Genomic DNA, 16,770 nt, shown 5'->3' on the forward strand with positions numbered 1-16,770 from the left:
GAAATGGATAGCCAGCCCCTTCTCCCGCCTCCCTCCTCCCCTGTGGTGGCTGTGAGAGAACCAAGGTCACCCATTACCACGACATTAGTAAGTTTCACCCCACGCTAAGGGCAGGATATTAGGTATGTTTCGTCATTGCTGTTAAAATCAGCTCTCTTTCGACGCCGTTAGGCCTACACAGATGATCACGAGGTATAAGAGGGGTTTGATTTTAACGCTGTAGGTGGCACCACTGCCTTAGCGCTGATGATGCGTTGACGATGCGCAATGCTTTAAAAGCCTAATCGTTCACTCCATCATTATTTTGTCCTTCGCTCTTGTACGCTACGCGATGGCGGTGTCGGAAACACCGACTTGACCCCCAGCAGATGACGCGGACTAGGTGAACATATTAAGCCATTAGCGTCCAGCGTACCATTAAAAGTGCAGTACCATTTTCATTTGTAAATAATTAAAGAAGTAACATACTGTGCTCCTAAGTAGGCACTTTTGCTAAGAGTGATCCGGCCAAGACGACCGCATCGTTGTTTTTTGTCAGCTGTATGATGTAATTGATCTATTCATCGCCAAACGTGGAGAAGCGCTGAAAATAGCAGGTGCTGCTGCTGTAAATGCACCCTTTTCACCTTTTGTCTGTCGTAGCATATGCTTCTCAAAGCTCGACTTGGTGCGTGGGTTTTAGAAGAGACTGGCAGAAGCCAGAAATAGAAAACAGAAAAGACGATGTATATCCCTCTGCCAATCGATATGGGTCCTTGCAATTGGAGATGCTATGAGTTCGCGGCAGCAGCATTTAAAAGAGCAGTTCCAGTTGCGAAAGACAAATTTGATTGTAAGCGCTGCGATTTTCGATTTCTGAGAAATAGAAGCTCTCTTTCCATTTCTGAGAAATACAAGCAGTCTTTCAATTTCTGAGAGATAAGGTCCTTCCGCCGGCACAAATAAACTTCGACTTCGAAAATTCGCCGAATTATTGGAAGATCTTGCTAAAGGTCTAGAATGTCTCAATGCACGTCAAATGCACGCGCCATGCGTCAGACACCGGAGCGAGCGACGCCGGCTGCGCATGGGAGCGTTGGCCTGTTCGGCGACCTTTCTACATGTTCTTTCTTTTCTTGGATTTAGGCTGGTTTGTTGGGCTCCCCACGTGTTCGTGCGTTCTTTCTGCACTTCGGCACGGCACTACTGCACTATTGGACGACGCCAAGGTGAGAAATCTTGACTGACACTCTGCGACGCATTTCAAGCAATTAGGCTTACGGCACGGAACGTAGACTTTAGATGCAGTTAGCGAAAAACATCTCAGCCGTCCTGGCGCCGTTAATTTGAGTTAATGACTCGTACTGTCAAAAATTTGCGCCGCTTTCTGCGAGCTCCATATTATTCTAATTTCGGTAGTTAGATTATGGGCGCGCATGCCGCGCCTCGTGTTGTGACGCTGTTAGCGAAAAGCAGCTCGGCCGTGGGATGCAGTTAGTTTCGCGTGTACAGTACCTTACTCTAACAAGATCGTGGCGCATTCTCTGACCCCCAAGTATTATTGCAATCGATTTCGTTAATTTTTTAGGATACTTTTGAGACGAAATCGCCACACCTGCCGTGGCGCATGGAAAAGCAGCTCTACCGTGGTGACAATATTTGTTTGGCGTGTACAGATCCTTACTGAGACAAGTTTGTGACGCTTTCTTTGAGCCGGAGCATTATTGTAATTAATTTTGTTACTTTTTGGGATACTTGTGAGGTACGCTCGCCGCGCCTGTCATTACGCAGCGAAAGGCAGCTCGGCCGCAGCGACAAAGTTCGGCGTGTGCTGAATCTTAGTGGGACAAGTTCGTGATGGTTTTTATGGCCCCGCAACAACGTATACCTTTAGGTACTCTCGCTTGTCGAAAGCGCGACGAGTGGTTGCCAAGAGTGATAACACGGGAGTGTGTCGCTTGCGCCGGCAGAACGCCCAAGAGGTAACGCCAACGAGCTCAAACCCCAGGAACTTCTCACTCAAAATTCTCTCTTCTGAACTGCTGAAAACAGGATTTGCAACCAAGCATTTGTGTTGAGTGCGAGAAGAAATTCTGCGATCGTCTAGCATGGTCTGGTTGAGAGCCTGCGTTGTGGCCACCTCTGTGTATACGTAGCGTACTATGGCGTCGGTTGAAGCCAAGTTTTGGAAACGTGCAGTCGCTCTAAAGGTGCAGGAAATAAGACCTGCGGGAATTTGCGAACGCTTGAAAATCGGATGTTTTCGTCATATTTTATGTATAGTATGATATGCAGTCGGGTATTTTCTACGCCATCTATGGAAAAGCGACACACTATTGTTTGTAATGCTGCCAATTCACCACTTTCGCACGTTTCGCCATTACACGCATTATTACTATAAAGTGTTAATACCAAAATTACACATGCTTGTAATTTACTTTTTCAGCTGGCGCCGTCCGGTGGAGCTTTGTACGGGAACTACTGCTGCTTATCTGGTGCCACAACGTTGAATGAATGCACAAAAAGCCCGGTAGGAGCATTTGTATAGAGTAAAATAAACATTTCCTCATTTCATAAGGCGTCTTGCACCTTTCTAAAATTGCACGTGGCAAATATTCTATAGAGGCTTGGGAAGATCGTTGGTAATCCTTTTTACTTAATAATTAGGAAATTCTCAACCAGAACAGCGCGCGGGTGAGCAGTAGAATAAAAGAATGCCGTGCCGATCAGTGCAGCCGTCGTAATGCGTTCCAGCTAGCGTTCAAAACACGCGCACCCAAAACCGAATTCTAAAGTGTAGCTCAGGTATTAATGTCGGCGGCTAGGTGCCCTGCAGCCAATTCGGCCACTGGGCTCGATGGCAGTGTACAGTCTTGTGGAAAACTTTCCCTAAGATACTGCCGTTTCGGGGCTTCTACGCGGGCTGCATTTCGCTATAAGAAAAGAAAATGCTTGCCTCATACGCGGCGTTTAGCAGAGTGATAGCTGTGGAGGTATGTGAACGCAGATGCTTGCGCAAGGTGGATAGTATTCGCATTTCTGCTTGCACGCCACATTTCTGCAGTGTTGAGCAACGACGGACGCTGCGGACCAAGGAAGCTACAGGCGTCGGTAGCAGGCAACAAAACGCGGACTATTTCATTTTGGTGTATTCGCCTCCCTCATTGTCCGAGGCTCCCAGAGCTACGACAGAGCTGCAAGATAGATAGTGATGTAAAGGAAAGAAATAAAGCATGATTCTGCAACCCCTGAGGGAGCACAGCCAAGCGTCGTGGTGGCAAAGAGCTTCTCATGTAGATTATTTCAGTGCAGTGTGCCTTTTTACGCCAGCTGTCGTGGTACACTCTCAAACTTCATCGTATGTCTTGCCTACGACTACGCCTTTTCCTAAGGCAAAAATCCGGCCAGATCATTGACACATTCGCACTAGTTTTGAACCTTGTACAACATATTAAACATCACCACTAGCCACTTAGAACATAATGTGCAACCAATACACCAGCCACACATTGGAATGAAGTAGAAAAGAGAGGAAGTGCGGGAGTGAGGGCGATGGAGCAAAGAACAAGTGTCGCTACATTGCATATATTTTTGTCTATGGACCTTAGGATGCGCGGAGGCAAGCACCATCTCGTGGTACTCCAAGGAACCGAACACCGACCGCGCACTGCTCTGTCATTGGTAGAAGCGCCTCGAGGGCCGTGCTGTGGTTGGTAGAAAATTTTGCTCATGGTCAACACACGGTCAACGCCGGATTTTGTTCGCAACGGGGCCGTTAAAGCTATCGCTTTAACACTGCCCTACCGGTGCTAGGTTAGCGTTGTAGATTTCACTGCTGGCACGAGCATTCGATAACGCACATCGGCGTTCCTGAGCCCTTACGTGCATCGGCACCGTAGTGCATGCTGGGGCCTGAGCGGGCAGCAAACGTAAGGTAACATATATATCTGCAGAACTATTTCGTCAAACTCTTGCCTTTGCTTCGAGATGTCGATAAGTTCGACTTCGCCCTGCCATCTGCTGGACGTCCGGTTAGCTCATATGTTAAGGCTGCTGCCCCGCAGAGAAGGTGGTCCCGGGTTCGGGTCCCGAACCAAGACTAATGTTTCTTCAAGTGTGAGGTTTTTCTTTTGAGAACCCATCTGATTTTTCTCTGTAGCAATTGCTACGATTGGGTGGATTTCTCATTTTGCCCTCATTAATTATTGCTTTTTATTTTATGCATTCGTTTCATACACCCATAACCTGGCGTCATCTCCTCCCCACTAGAAGCTCTGTCACGTGTGCGATGACACCCACACACAATAGTGTAAGAAAGCTTTCCTTAAAGAAACAGAATTTTTCTGGCAGCTGCCTTGCCAGAGAGATTCTGTAAGGCTTTCTTCTCCATTTTTCCTTTTTCTGGTATTTAACAAGTTCTTTCTGTTTAACATTAAGAGAAATTTTGTGTTTAAAGACACTGATCTGGTTTTTATTACAGGGAAAGTTCTGTTTTGTGTTAAAAATATTTCTGTTTTTTTAATAATATCTTCAGTTGTATTTCACAGAAAATGTATGTGTTAAACAATTATTCATTTTAAGGCACAGAAAAAGTTCTGTCTTCTGTTTATATTTTTCTGTTACTTCACTTTTTTTCTATTCCACTGAACAGAAGTGTGACGTGGCAAAGGCAATTTTCTATAGTGATGAATAACGGGCGAAGCAGGAAATATCACTGAAGCCAACGCTTTGAAAGGACGTTTCTCCTCATGAGGGCAGTAGCCCCCCTCACGAAGATATATTTTTGTTTGTAGAAACGTTCACTGCAGCCGACATTCCTTGTTCGACAAGTGTTTGTAATTTCTAGCTTCCATTTTCATGTGAACTTCTCTCATATTTGAGTTTTACTATCGCGCGTCCCATATTCATTCTAAAATGAGAAATATCACGTTAATATGCAGTAGGTGTCAAAACTAAAATTAGGCTGTGTGCTCAAAGGTGAAGATGTTAAACTGCAGCGAAAAAGGACAAAGGTCACACGTATCACGCGTGTGTGTCTCAGTTTTTACTTTATACAGTTTTCATGAGCTGCTGATAAAAATGGCCAACACTTTTTCTCTCAGTGGCTGTAAGAAATAATTTGTAATTTAGGACATTGTAAAAGAAAATTAATTTTTGTTTTATTTTACATGAAAACATCACTGTACATATATATATGAAAACAGGTGTAATATTAGAACTGTTGTTCAGAAAGCAAGCAGCATCGCATTTCTTCCAGGTTTTAGAACAGCTTAAAACTCAATTTTCCAGGCTATACATGTCTGTCTGTCTGTCTGTCTGTCTGTCTGTCTGTCTGTCTGTCTGTCTGTCTGTCTGTCTGTCTGTCTGTCTGTCTGTCTGTCTGTGAATGCTGTATGACAGAAACCTGTTAAAATAAAAAAACAGGCATTTTCTATTCTTGATATCTAGCCTATAAATCGAGTCAAAACTAAAAACTAACCGCTTTAAATTATTGTAACTGCACAAGAAATGTTAAATAATATATGAGTTTTTTTTTTCTTTTCAAGCACGCCACCTTATGCATATACCACGCGCGACGCGCTGTTTGCGGTACTGCTTTGATGCCCCATGCCATAATCAAAATGGCTGCTCTTCGAGTCAACCCATGTCGGCACTGCTCCGTTTCTGTTTTCGAAAATCGTAAGAGGTGAGTGGTTTTCTTAAGTACACAGCAAACGGTGCACGACGTGTTCTTTTACAGAATATTTTCCGCGTGTTTAATACATAGAACAGGACTAGAATGTAGCCCGCAAAGAAAATTAAGGCGGAGAGTGACAAAGCTTAGCAACTACGTATTTCAGCGTACGCGGTGCTTTGTGAGGTAACGTCGAATTTGGGTAATAAATATAGCTTTAGTGTTTTGTTATAGCACACGTTAGGGCTAGCCAATTGGCTTGACAAAAGCACTATTCTCTACTCTTGCCTTCTCGGAATGTACTTGTTATTGCTGCGGCTGCGAGAAAAAAATAAAAGCATGCGTGAGCTCTCAACAAAGTTCACTAAGCGCCGTCAGCACCTAGCTACGATCAAGGGTTTCGTTTACTGTAGTGACTGCAAAATGCAAAGTGTGACTTTTTTTTATGTTGTGTAATATTTTATTTGTTTTGATGCTGACATATGAACGCGCTGCATGTGAGGGCACATGGTATCCGGCGTTGATTTTGTTGCTTCATTAGCTGCGCTTCGAGTGTTTTAGTGCGTTGCCGTAGGGAATGATTTTGCCTGATCACTAAGTCTCTACATTTTGAAAACAGTTAGCGGGAACACTGGACGGCGTAGCTTTATGTACTCTCTGTTCGTTTTAAAAGCACAGCGTGGAAGGCGCTAGTACCCGAGCCACGAAGATATGCTGCCGTCACGCTCGTGGCCACGAAGAATTGCTCGCGTGTTGTCTGCTAGCCTCACTTCCTGACTCTGACAAAGAATAACAAAATGTATGGATGGTAGACCGTAAAAATGAGAAACAAATGGTCAAAATTTGCATAAACTGAACTGCAGCAATACATTTAGTAAATAAAAGTAGTAAAGCAACATGTGTCATTGTTTCACGTAACTAATACTATACAGTTAACGTAATATGTCTACCGCTTTAAATTATCAGGACGATTTTCTACATTGTGCCATTCTGCTAGACATTTTTACGAAAATAGCTGACGTGTAATTTGTTTGACTGCGCATTTCGCGACCAGGCGCAAGGGGAACTGACGGAAGCCGCGCGGGAGGGAATTCGACTCCACGAACAAGTGCGTATTCTGCGCGCGCCGCCACGCGTCGTATATTGAAATTGATCTGCAGACGGCACGTGCTTTTGTGCGCGCTGTGTTCTCGCCGTTGTTGCGTTGAAGCGCTAGATCACACGAAGGTCACTTCGCTCGCCGCAGCTGCTGCGCTTGCTGATAACAGCGTTGTGCCAGCGGGTGTCCACGTTCATCGAGTGTGATGTGTTCATGTTTGCTTGTACGCGCTGACACCATACTTGTTAATTCAGTTAGTAAGCGAATGTTTCCAAGTTTATACTGCCGATAAAACTAGTATCCTTACTTCGTATAGCTGTCTACTATGTTTCTATCGGAATCGATGCTCCACCTTTCTGGCGAAAGTGCCACGTTCCTTTAGTTCAAAAAATAAAAAAGCGCATGGAGCATATAGCACAATCCGGCCTATTGATATGGATTACATAAAGGAGAGGACTTTACTTGAGCGACAGATTGCAATGTCCAGGTTGATAGTCAAAGCGATTTACTGAATTACTTCATAAGTATTGTATTTGAAGCATATGTACAGATCCCGAAATTGAGGCCAAGAAGTAATTTCAACATGTGCCCTCAAGTTAATAGTATGATTAGTTTTTTTTTCCCTCAAAAGTCTCTGTTGAGACATTACATGAGGGCATTACATGAGTTTACATTAGTTACATTAGTTTACAGTTCCCCTTGAGACATTACATGAGTTTAGAAGAGATATATAAGAGGAACTCATGAGAGAATGTCCACAATCGTTTTTGATTTCGTGGTCTAACTGGCTGCATGTTATAACAAAATTGTGAACCAAATTTGCACATACGGTATGTTAATATACCGTGGTAGCGATACCGTGGTAATTACACTTGTAGCTGAAGCGGTGGCGACCAACCTGAGAACTTTCTCTCTCTTTGTCATCATTGTCACTTGTTCCTTTAAAAATAAGCAATAGTCATTCTGAATCTGTCGTCTTTTGCATGTTTGACTGTACTTAAAAAAGGAAACCACAGACACCCTATTTAACCTGAGGTTCACACATCCGCTAGCTTAGTGCATATTGCCAATAATAAGATGAGCCTCGTCAGTGCAATGTTCTGTATAGTCTCTCACATTTTTGAAACAAACAGCGACCACCAACATGTAGTTGTGCGTGCGTTGTGTGTGCGTGTGCAGGTGCATGTGTGTTCTGCTTACGCGTTGTGTGTGTTTTGGTGTTTTGTACGTGTTGTGTGCATGCGTGTTGTGTGCGTGGGGAGTGGAGGGCGCGTACAATATGTGCAATGGTCAGTGGTTTTTGTTTCAAAGTGTATACGGTGCCACTGACTGGCGTCGTACTAATATTCTGTCAGTTCCCTGAAACGATATAGTCGTCTGGCTGGAATAAACATAATTTGGAAGTGGCCTCCCACACGGTACTCACATACGCACAGACTGCAGGGCTTTATTGACCACTCTTCCCAAAAAAAATTTATTGTGCTTCACTGAGTTCTGTACAATCATGCTACTGCCATATGTATATAATAAAGCACCACGATTGTTTTCATGTCAGTCGCAGCATGACACCCAAAGAGCCAAAGTCCAGCACCCAAGCGAGCAACACGGCCTTGCACCAAACGTTTTCTCAATAATAAGGTGTCTTCATGATTGAGTTTAAATGCAAAAGTCTTAATCAACGTAATTCAGAGGCCACCTTGAGTTTTTTTTTTTTTTTTTTAGCACCAATATGGTTTGATATGTAAGCTGATTCTCTTGCATCTGAATTACTTCGAATTAAGTTCGCTGTTTCTGTCTTGTTTTCATGTGGCCAATTTAGCTGTCAGTTTTTCTTGCTGTACAGTAAAACACTTTTCTCTTTTTGTACGAAACAAACTGTACCCTGGTTCTTCGTTCTAGCATAATTTACCACGGTGTTAGTGCTGCCACGTGCTCTTTGCCACGCATGACTCCATGAAATAGCTGGTTCCTTGGTTTATCGAGAAAAAAATACACCTGTCGCAGTGGCTAAGCGGATGTAGCGTTGCGCTGCTAAGCACGACGTCGCGGGATTGAATCCCGGCCGCGGAGCTCACATCTTCATGAGACCGAAATGCAAAAACGCCTCTGTCCCGTACATTAGGGCGCGTTAAAGATCCCCTGCTGATCAAAATTAATCCGGAGTCTTCCACTATGACGTGCCTCATAATCGTGGTTTTGGCACGTAACACCCCAGAATTCATTCATAGAAAAAAAAATCAAGCGTTAGAATGAAACAGTTTTCAGGTGAGAACACTGGTATTTTTCGACTCAGTTGCGATGGTTAGGCCAATATCTCACTTTACACAAGAATTGCTATTTACATCAAAAAAGTGTTCGATTGTATCTGCATTTTCAAGATACTCACACCTCTTGAATGTGCACTTCACAATATCTGGTGACCGTAGCATAACGCAAACCTACCATGATGCCTCATACACACTGCACACCCATCTTGACGCTATTTTGTGTCGCAAATTTGTGCTTGAAAACGTCCCGTCACAAATTCAAAACAAATTTACTGACATGGTCGGGGGAGTTCCGTAACTGCGCCAGTAGTGTCCATTATACAGAAAGATGTGCGTGTTTATTTATTTCGCTTGCCTTGCTTTGAAAGTTCATGAACTTTTTCCACCTTTTCCTTCTCTACGTACGCGTGCGATCCATGAAAGGTCATCTATAACGTGGGAGATTGACTTTTAAGCTGTTATAACATTTGGAGGAAAAGCGATGCTGCTCGTTTTCTAAACCCAGTGCGCGTAAACAGTTCCATTTATATACCTGTTTTCATATTTATCTGTCCAGAAATGTTTTGATGTAAAATAAAACGAAAATTCATTTTATTCTACAATATCCTAAATTACAACTTATATCTTACAGCCACTGAGAGAAAAGGTGTTGACTACATTTAACAACAGCTCAAGAAAACTGAGTAAAGTAAGAGCGGAGACACACACGAGGGCTACGTGGGGCCTTTGCCTTGTTGCGCTGCAGTTGAACATTTTGAGCTTTGAGCAGAGCCTAATTTCCGTTTTGAGAACAGCTGCATATTTACATTTTTTTTAGATTTTATATTCATTATGTGACGCCCGATAGTAAAACTCAAGCATGAGAAAATTTCACATGAAGACAGAGGCTATAAGTGATAAAAAGTGGTCGAACAAGGGAACAAGGAATAACAGCTGCAGTCAACGTTACTACAAAAAAAAAAGAATTCTCTTCGTGAAGACGGCAGCTGCCATCACGAAGAGAAACGCCCTTTCACAGTGTTGGCTGAAGCGACATTCCTGGTTCACCCGCTATTAATCACGATAAAAAATTGTCTTTAGACATCGCACTTCTGTACAGTGGAACAGAAAAAAGATGTGAAGTAGCAGAAGAATATAAAAAGAAAACAGAACCTTTTCTATGCCTCAAAATGGATAATTATTATAAACATACATCTTCTGTAAAATAAGACTGAAAATATAAATAAAAAATTATTAACTTTTTAATAAACAGAAAACAAAGCTTTTCCTGTAATACAGAACATATAACTGTCTTTAAACACAAAATTCCTCTTTATGTAAAACAGAAAGAACTTGGTAAATAACAGAAAAAGGAAAATTAGAGAACCGAGCTTTACAGAATTCTTCTGGCAAGGCAGCTGCCAGAAAATTCAAACTAGCTTGATCCAAACTAGCTTGATGCTAAGGATCCAGATGTGTTTTGTGTATTTTCATCATTTTCGATCCTTTTTTGGCAAATAAAATTCAGATTCAAATTCAAACCCTATTAAACACTAACCTCTCGAACACTGCCCTTCAACACACCTACACCGATGTAACGAAACTTGACCAAGCCGAGGTCTTCAAACCCTGACCTAGGACCACAAGAACAAGCCTTTTCTTACTACTAAATTCTCAAACGTAATCCGAAACGTGAACAACATCCTCAGAAGATGCTATCCAATTCTCATCAGCAACCAGAAACTTAATAAGATATTTCCTGACACGCCCACAGTAACCTACAGACGCAACACTAACTTCAAGGACATTTTCGTACATCACAAACTAAGGACAAAGATGAAACAAGCAACCAGTTCCGGGGGCCTCCCCAGTTGTCGTACATGTAAACATAATGTTACTGCGCAACCAAGAGCGGCGCCAGACCGAAAAAGACGATTTGAGGTGTGGAGGTGGAATCGCTCTCGACAGACATCTTATTTGAGCATCGTTGCCTCTCTTGTAAATATTGTAAATACATGTTTATATGTGGCTTCTGCAACGTAACAAATTGGTGGAGGTGCGGGGTACACAAGAGAAACAACGCAGCTCCGCAGTGGTCGTCACCTCGGGCTGTAAAACATCACGGACGAAACAGGACTCAAAATGGCGCGGCCCACATGAACACCTGCAATCCAGACGGTTGTGTTGGCTCGCCCGCGGGACCCAGGAACTTTTTGCGGCACCGACAACCTCGACGGTGGAGACTGGATCGCCACGTATGAGCGGTGAGTGCACACAACAAACGGGATGCGAAGGTTATGTTCGCTAACTTCGTCTTCTACCTACAAGGCACGGCGAAGGTTTGGTATGAGAACCACGAGGAAGAGCTTAACAACTGGGACGTGCAAACAGAAGCAGACGAACTTGTTCGGGGGTCCCGCCGGCTGGAAGAGCACGGCTAAGAAAGAACTAGCTACCCGTGCCCAAACGTCCGCAGAATCGTACGTCTCTTACATACAGAACGTGCTGGCTCTGTGCCGTAAGGCCGACAGCAATATGGGCGAGTCAGGCAAGGCTGGGCGCCCACTGAAGGGCAGGCGGGCGATGCTTTCAACCTCGTCATGTGCAAAAATTGTGAAACAGTACAGGACGTCATAAAAGAGTGTCAACGCTTTGAGCAGTCCAAGAGTCGCCGCACTGCAACGCCCTTCGTACGTATGCTTTACGCAGCTGCGTCATCCTCTTGTGACGACAGGCTAGGAATGCAGCGACCGCCATCATCCGATGACCTGACGCGGGTAGTGTGGCGCGAACTTGAAAGTCTTGGCTCCCTCCTGTGGCCGTTTTTGCCGCCAAAATGATCCGAACAACTTGCGTACAGCCCCATTTGTGCAGCTAATAAACTTGCTAATCTTGGAGTTCATCGCTTCGAGCGTGTGAATATATGTGCTGACAAGATCGTCCAGTACATGTGTAGCGCCGAGTACATATAGTTCCGCGTAGCACCGGATAATTTTTTCTATTATTTCTTTTTCATTGCAGAGCTTCACATACCCGGTTGCACGTACCCAATTACACAAGTTGGTCCGACGGTCAATTTTGAACCATGTTCCCTGAGCACAGCATCCCAATGCAGCATCTCAGTGCTGACCATTGATCCACTGATCCAGTTTGGCGGGAAAATGACTAGGTAGATGGGCAGATAGCTCCTGAATGGTCGTGATGTTCCAACAAATAGCTAATCACATAATTATATCGAAGTGCATTGAGTACAATATTACTACCACTAGCTGCATGAGCTGGATTCGGTGCTGATGACTTCACACTGTTAATGCTTTGTTTTTGGAAACAGTCGTAATACGTAGTTTTTGAAGTGGTAATTTTACGCACAATTATGTAGCTCTTCTAGCACTGTGTAAGCTATCTCGCTGCGTAGTACCCCGGTTTACTACGACTAGAAGATGTGTTACGTATACAGAATGTACAACGTGCTTCCAGAAGAGGTTTTCATTGTAAATTCAATGTGCAGCCTAAAAGATGCTGGGCAGATTTTGTAAATCTGAATATTGTTTTTCATATTCATCTATTTCAGGCAGTCCCTAACAGTGCAAGGTTCTTTAAACGGTGTTTATACATATTACTATGAATTGCTTTTAACCTGAAGTGCTTTTTCCTGTCGCGGTTGCTGCTAGGCCTAGTCACGCAAGACACTTTGTTGGCGTTGGCAGGCCCGTATGGTTATGCATAAACCAGGCAATAAATATCATTATCTTTATGATTAATATTACCTCATGAAAACACATAACATTACTCACAAGAGAAAGTGTTACATCTACATTGTACACAAGAACCACAAAAAATGAAACAATAAAAGAAACCTCAAGTTGAACTAACTGTGGGATGCGAATAGAGTAAGCAGCGACGTGCCGATTAGGTCATACTATAAGGCACGACGTGCATATCTTTCACCTTATCGAGTTTTGAGCGAACGGCGTACGCACGCATCTCTCAATATAGCTTCTAAAATAGCTAGCGTTAAATTCGACCAGACCACTCAGCGTTATGGTTTCAAGAAGGCTTACCGGAATTTATGGAAGCGTCGGGCCGTCGAATGTAGCGTTTCACTCGTGGCACAAAGGAAGCAATCGCCTGCCACGTCCTGTTTGTTCTGTTGCACTTGTGCGTTAAAAGACTACTTAAAATGAGAGTCGAAGTGTGACCTTTAAAGCCGCTTTTCATATGTTGAAAGAATACACGCTGAAGTGCCAAGCACTGCGTTTGCGCAGCATATTTCTTTTATTTTTTTTTCGAGTAGTTTTCCTTGGCTCTTTTGTCCCTGTTCGTGGTGGATGACTGGGCGTCAGTGGTGGTCGGATATTCACCGCCGATGCGAAGGCGCCGATACAAAAGGCGAATACTGTCGTGCAACAGAGTCGCGAGGCGCTTGCGTCGGTGGACACCAACTGATATGAATAAAGGGAAAATCAGACATCCACCCATTCGTAGCAATTGCTACAAAGGAAACCCATACGGGTTCCTCGAAAGAAAAGCCTCATAGTTGAAGAAAAATTCGTCCTGGTCCGGGGCTCGAATCCGGGACCACCGCCTTTCCGGGGCAGCCGCACTACTATCTGAGCTAACCAGGTGGCTAGCAGATGGCAGGGCGAAGTCAAATTTGTCGACTACACGAAGCTATGACAAGTGTTTTGACGTAGTAGTTCTGCGAAAACCTGCAAGGTGGAGAGAAGTAATGAATAAAGGGAAAATCAGACATCCACCCGTTCGTAGCAATCGCTACAAAGGAAACCCATACGGATTCCTCGAAAGATTTTCCCTTTATTCATTACTTCTCTCCACCTTGCGGGTTTCCGCAGAACTACTACGTCACCAACTGATATATTTAGCACTACTATGGCGTCGTGCGAGAGCTTTGGGGCGTCTGATTGTTCATATGCTGGAGCGGAGCACTCGAAATGGATAGCCCGCCCCTTCTCCCGCCTCCCTCCTCCCCTGTGGTGGCTGTGAGAGAACCAAGGTCACCCATTACCACGACATTAGTAAGTCTCACCCCACGCTAAGGGCAGGATATTAGGTATGTTTCGTCATTGCTGTTAAAATCAGTTCTGTTTTGACGCCGTTAGGCCTACACAGATGATCACGAGGTATAAGAGGGGTTGGATTTTAACCCTGCAGGTGGCACCACTGCCTTAGCGCTGATGATGCGTTGACGATGCGCAATGCTTTAAAAGCCTAATCGTTCACTCCATCATTATTTTGTCCTTCGCTGTTGTACGCTACGCGATGGCGGTGTCGGAAACACCGACTTGACCCCCAGCAGACGACGCGGACTAGGTGAACATATTAAGCCATTAGCGTCCAGCGTACCATTAAGAGTGCAGTACCATTTTCATTTGTAAATAATTAAAGAAGTAACATACTGTGCTCCTAAGTAGGCACTTTTGCTAAGAGTGATCCGGCCAAGACGACCGCATCGTTGTTTTTTGTCAGCTGTATGATGTAATTGATCTATTCATCGCCAAACGTGGAGAAGCGCTGAAAATAGCAGGTGCTGCTGCTGTAAATGCACCCTTTTCACCTTTTGTCTGTCATAGCATATGCTTCTCAAAGCTCGACTTGGTGCGTGGGTTTTAGAAAAGAATGGCAGACGCCAGAAATAGAAAACAGAAAAGACGATGTATATCCCTCTGCCAATCGATATGGGTCCTTGCAATTGGAGATGCTATAAGTTTGCGGCAGCAGCATTTAAAAGAGCAGTTCCAGTTGCGAAAGACAAATTTGATTGTAAGCGCTGCGATTTTCGATTTCTGAGAAATAGAAGCTCTCTTTCCATTTCTGAGAAATACAAGCAGTCTTTCAATTTCTGAGAAATGAGGTCCTTCCGCCGGCACAAATAAACTTCGACTTCAAAAATTCGCCGAATTAATGGAAGATCTTGCTAAAGGTCTAGAATGCGTCAATGCACGTCAAATGCACGCTCCATGCGTCAGACACCAGAGCGAGCGACGCCGGCTGCGCATGGGAGCGTTGGCCTGTTCGGCGACCTTTCTACATGTTCTTTCTTTTCTTGGATTTAGGCTGGTTTGTTGGGCTCCCCACGTGTTCGTGCGTTCTTTCTGCACTTCGGCACGCCACTACTGCACTATTGGACGACGCCAAAGTGAGAAATCTTGACTGACACTCTGCGACGCATTTCAAGCAATTAGGCTTACGGCACGGAACTTAGACTTTAGATGCAGTTAGCGAAAAACATCTCAGCCGTCCTGGCGCAGTTAATTTGAGTTAATGACTCGTACTGGCAAACATTTGCGCCGCTTTCTGCGAGCTTCATGTTATTCTAATTTCGGTAGTTATTTTATGGTCGCGCATGCCGCGCCTCGTGTCGTGACGCAGTTAGCGAAAAGCAGCTCGGCCGTGTGATGCAGTTAGTTTCGCGTGTACAGTACCTTACTGTAACAAGTTCGTGGCGCATTCTCTGACCCCCAAGTATTATTGCAATCGATTTCGTTACTTTTTTGGGATACTTTTGAGACGCAATCGCCACACCTGCCGTGGCGCATGGAAAAGCAGCTCTACCGTGGTGACAATATTTGTTTTTCGTGTACAGATCCTTACTGAGACAAGTTTGTGACGCTTTCTTTGAGCCCGAGCATTATTGTAATTATTTTGTTACTTTTTGGGAAACTTGTGAGGTACGCTTGCCGCGCCTGTCATTACGCAGTGAAAGACAGCTCGGCCGCAGCGACAAAGTTCGGCGTGTGCTGAATCTTAGTGGGACAAGTTCGTGATGGTTTTCATGGCCCCGCAACAACGTATACCTTTAGGTACTCACGCTTGTCGAAAGCGCGACGAGTGGTTGCCAAGAGTGATAACACGGGAGTGTGTCGCTTGCGCCGGCAGAACGCGCAAGAGGTAACGCCAAGGAGCTCAAACCCCAGGGACTTCTCACTCAAAATTCTCTCTTCTGAACTGCTGAAAACAGGATTTGCAACCAAGCATTTGTGTTGAGTGCGAGAAGAAATTCTGCGAGCGTCTAGCATGGTCTGGTTGAGAGCCTGCGTTGTGGCCACCTCTGTGTATACGTAGCGTACTATGGCGTCGGTTGAAGCCAAGTTGTTTTGGAAACGTGCACTCGCTCTAAAGGTGCAGGAAATAAGACCTGCGGGAATTTGCGAACGCTTGAAAATCGGATGTTTTCGTCATATTTTATGTATAGTATCATATGCAGTCGGGTATTTTCTGCGCCATCTGTGGAAAAGCGACACACTTTTGTTTGTAATGCTGCCAATTCACCACTTTCACACGTTTCGCCATTAGACGCATTATTACTATAATGTGTTAATACCAAAATTACACATGCTTGTAATTTACTTTTTCAGCTGGCGTCGACCGGTGGAGCTTCGTACGTGAACTACTGCTGCTTATCTGGTGCCACAACGTTGAATGAATGCACGAAAAGCCCGGTAGAAGCATTTGTATAGAGTAAAATAAACATTTCCTCATTTCATAAGGCGTCTTTCACCTTTGTAAAATTGCACATGGCACATATTCTATAGAGGCTTGGGAAGATCGTTGGTAATCCTTTTTACTTAATAATTAGGAAATTCTCAACCAGAACAGCGCGCGGGTGAGCAGTAGAATAAAAAAAATGCCGTGCCGATCAGCGCAGCCGTCGTAATGCTTTCCAGCTAGCGTTCAAAACGCGCGAACCCAAAACCGAAATCTAAAGTGTAGCTCAGGTATTAATGTCGGCGGCTAGGTGCCCTGCAGCCAAT

At 44.3% G+C, this 16,770-nt stretch overlaps 2 long non-coding RNA genes across 3 annotated transcripts in view; one reads left to right on the plus strand and one right to left on the minus strand.

Annotated features, from left to right (window-relative positions):
• Positions 1-16,770, minus strand: part of LOC140216728 (uncharacterized) — a 32,279-nt gene that overhangs the window by 1,061 nt on the left and 14,448 nt on the right. Inside the window, exon 2 of the long non-coding RNA XR_011893397.1 lies at positions 13,060-13,440. This is a non-coding gene — a long non-coding RNA (uncharacterized lncRNA). The remainder of the gene's footprint in view (positions 1-13,059; positions 13,441-16,770) is intronic.
• LOC129380608 (uncharacterized) lies at positions 84-15,637 on the plus strand. Of its 2 annotated transcripts, none has more exons than XR_011893396.1 (3): positions 84-1,208; positions 2,426-2,509; positions 15,073-15,637. It is a non-coding gene; the product is annotated as an uncharacterized lncRNA (long non-coding RNA). The 2 variants fall into 2 exon arrangements; XR_008608776.1 differs by lacking the exon at positions 15,073-15,637 and adding an exon at positions 3,044-3,231.

The sequence above is a fragment of the Dermacentor andersoni genome, chromosome 3 (genome assembly GCF_023375885.2).
Source record: "Dermacentor andersoni chromosome 3, qqDerAnde1_hic_scaffold, whole genome shotgun sequence".
NCBI lineage: Eukaryota > Metazoa > Arthropoda > Arachnida > Ixodida > Ixodidae > Dermacentor > Dermacentor andersoni.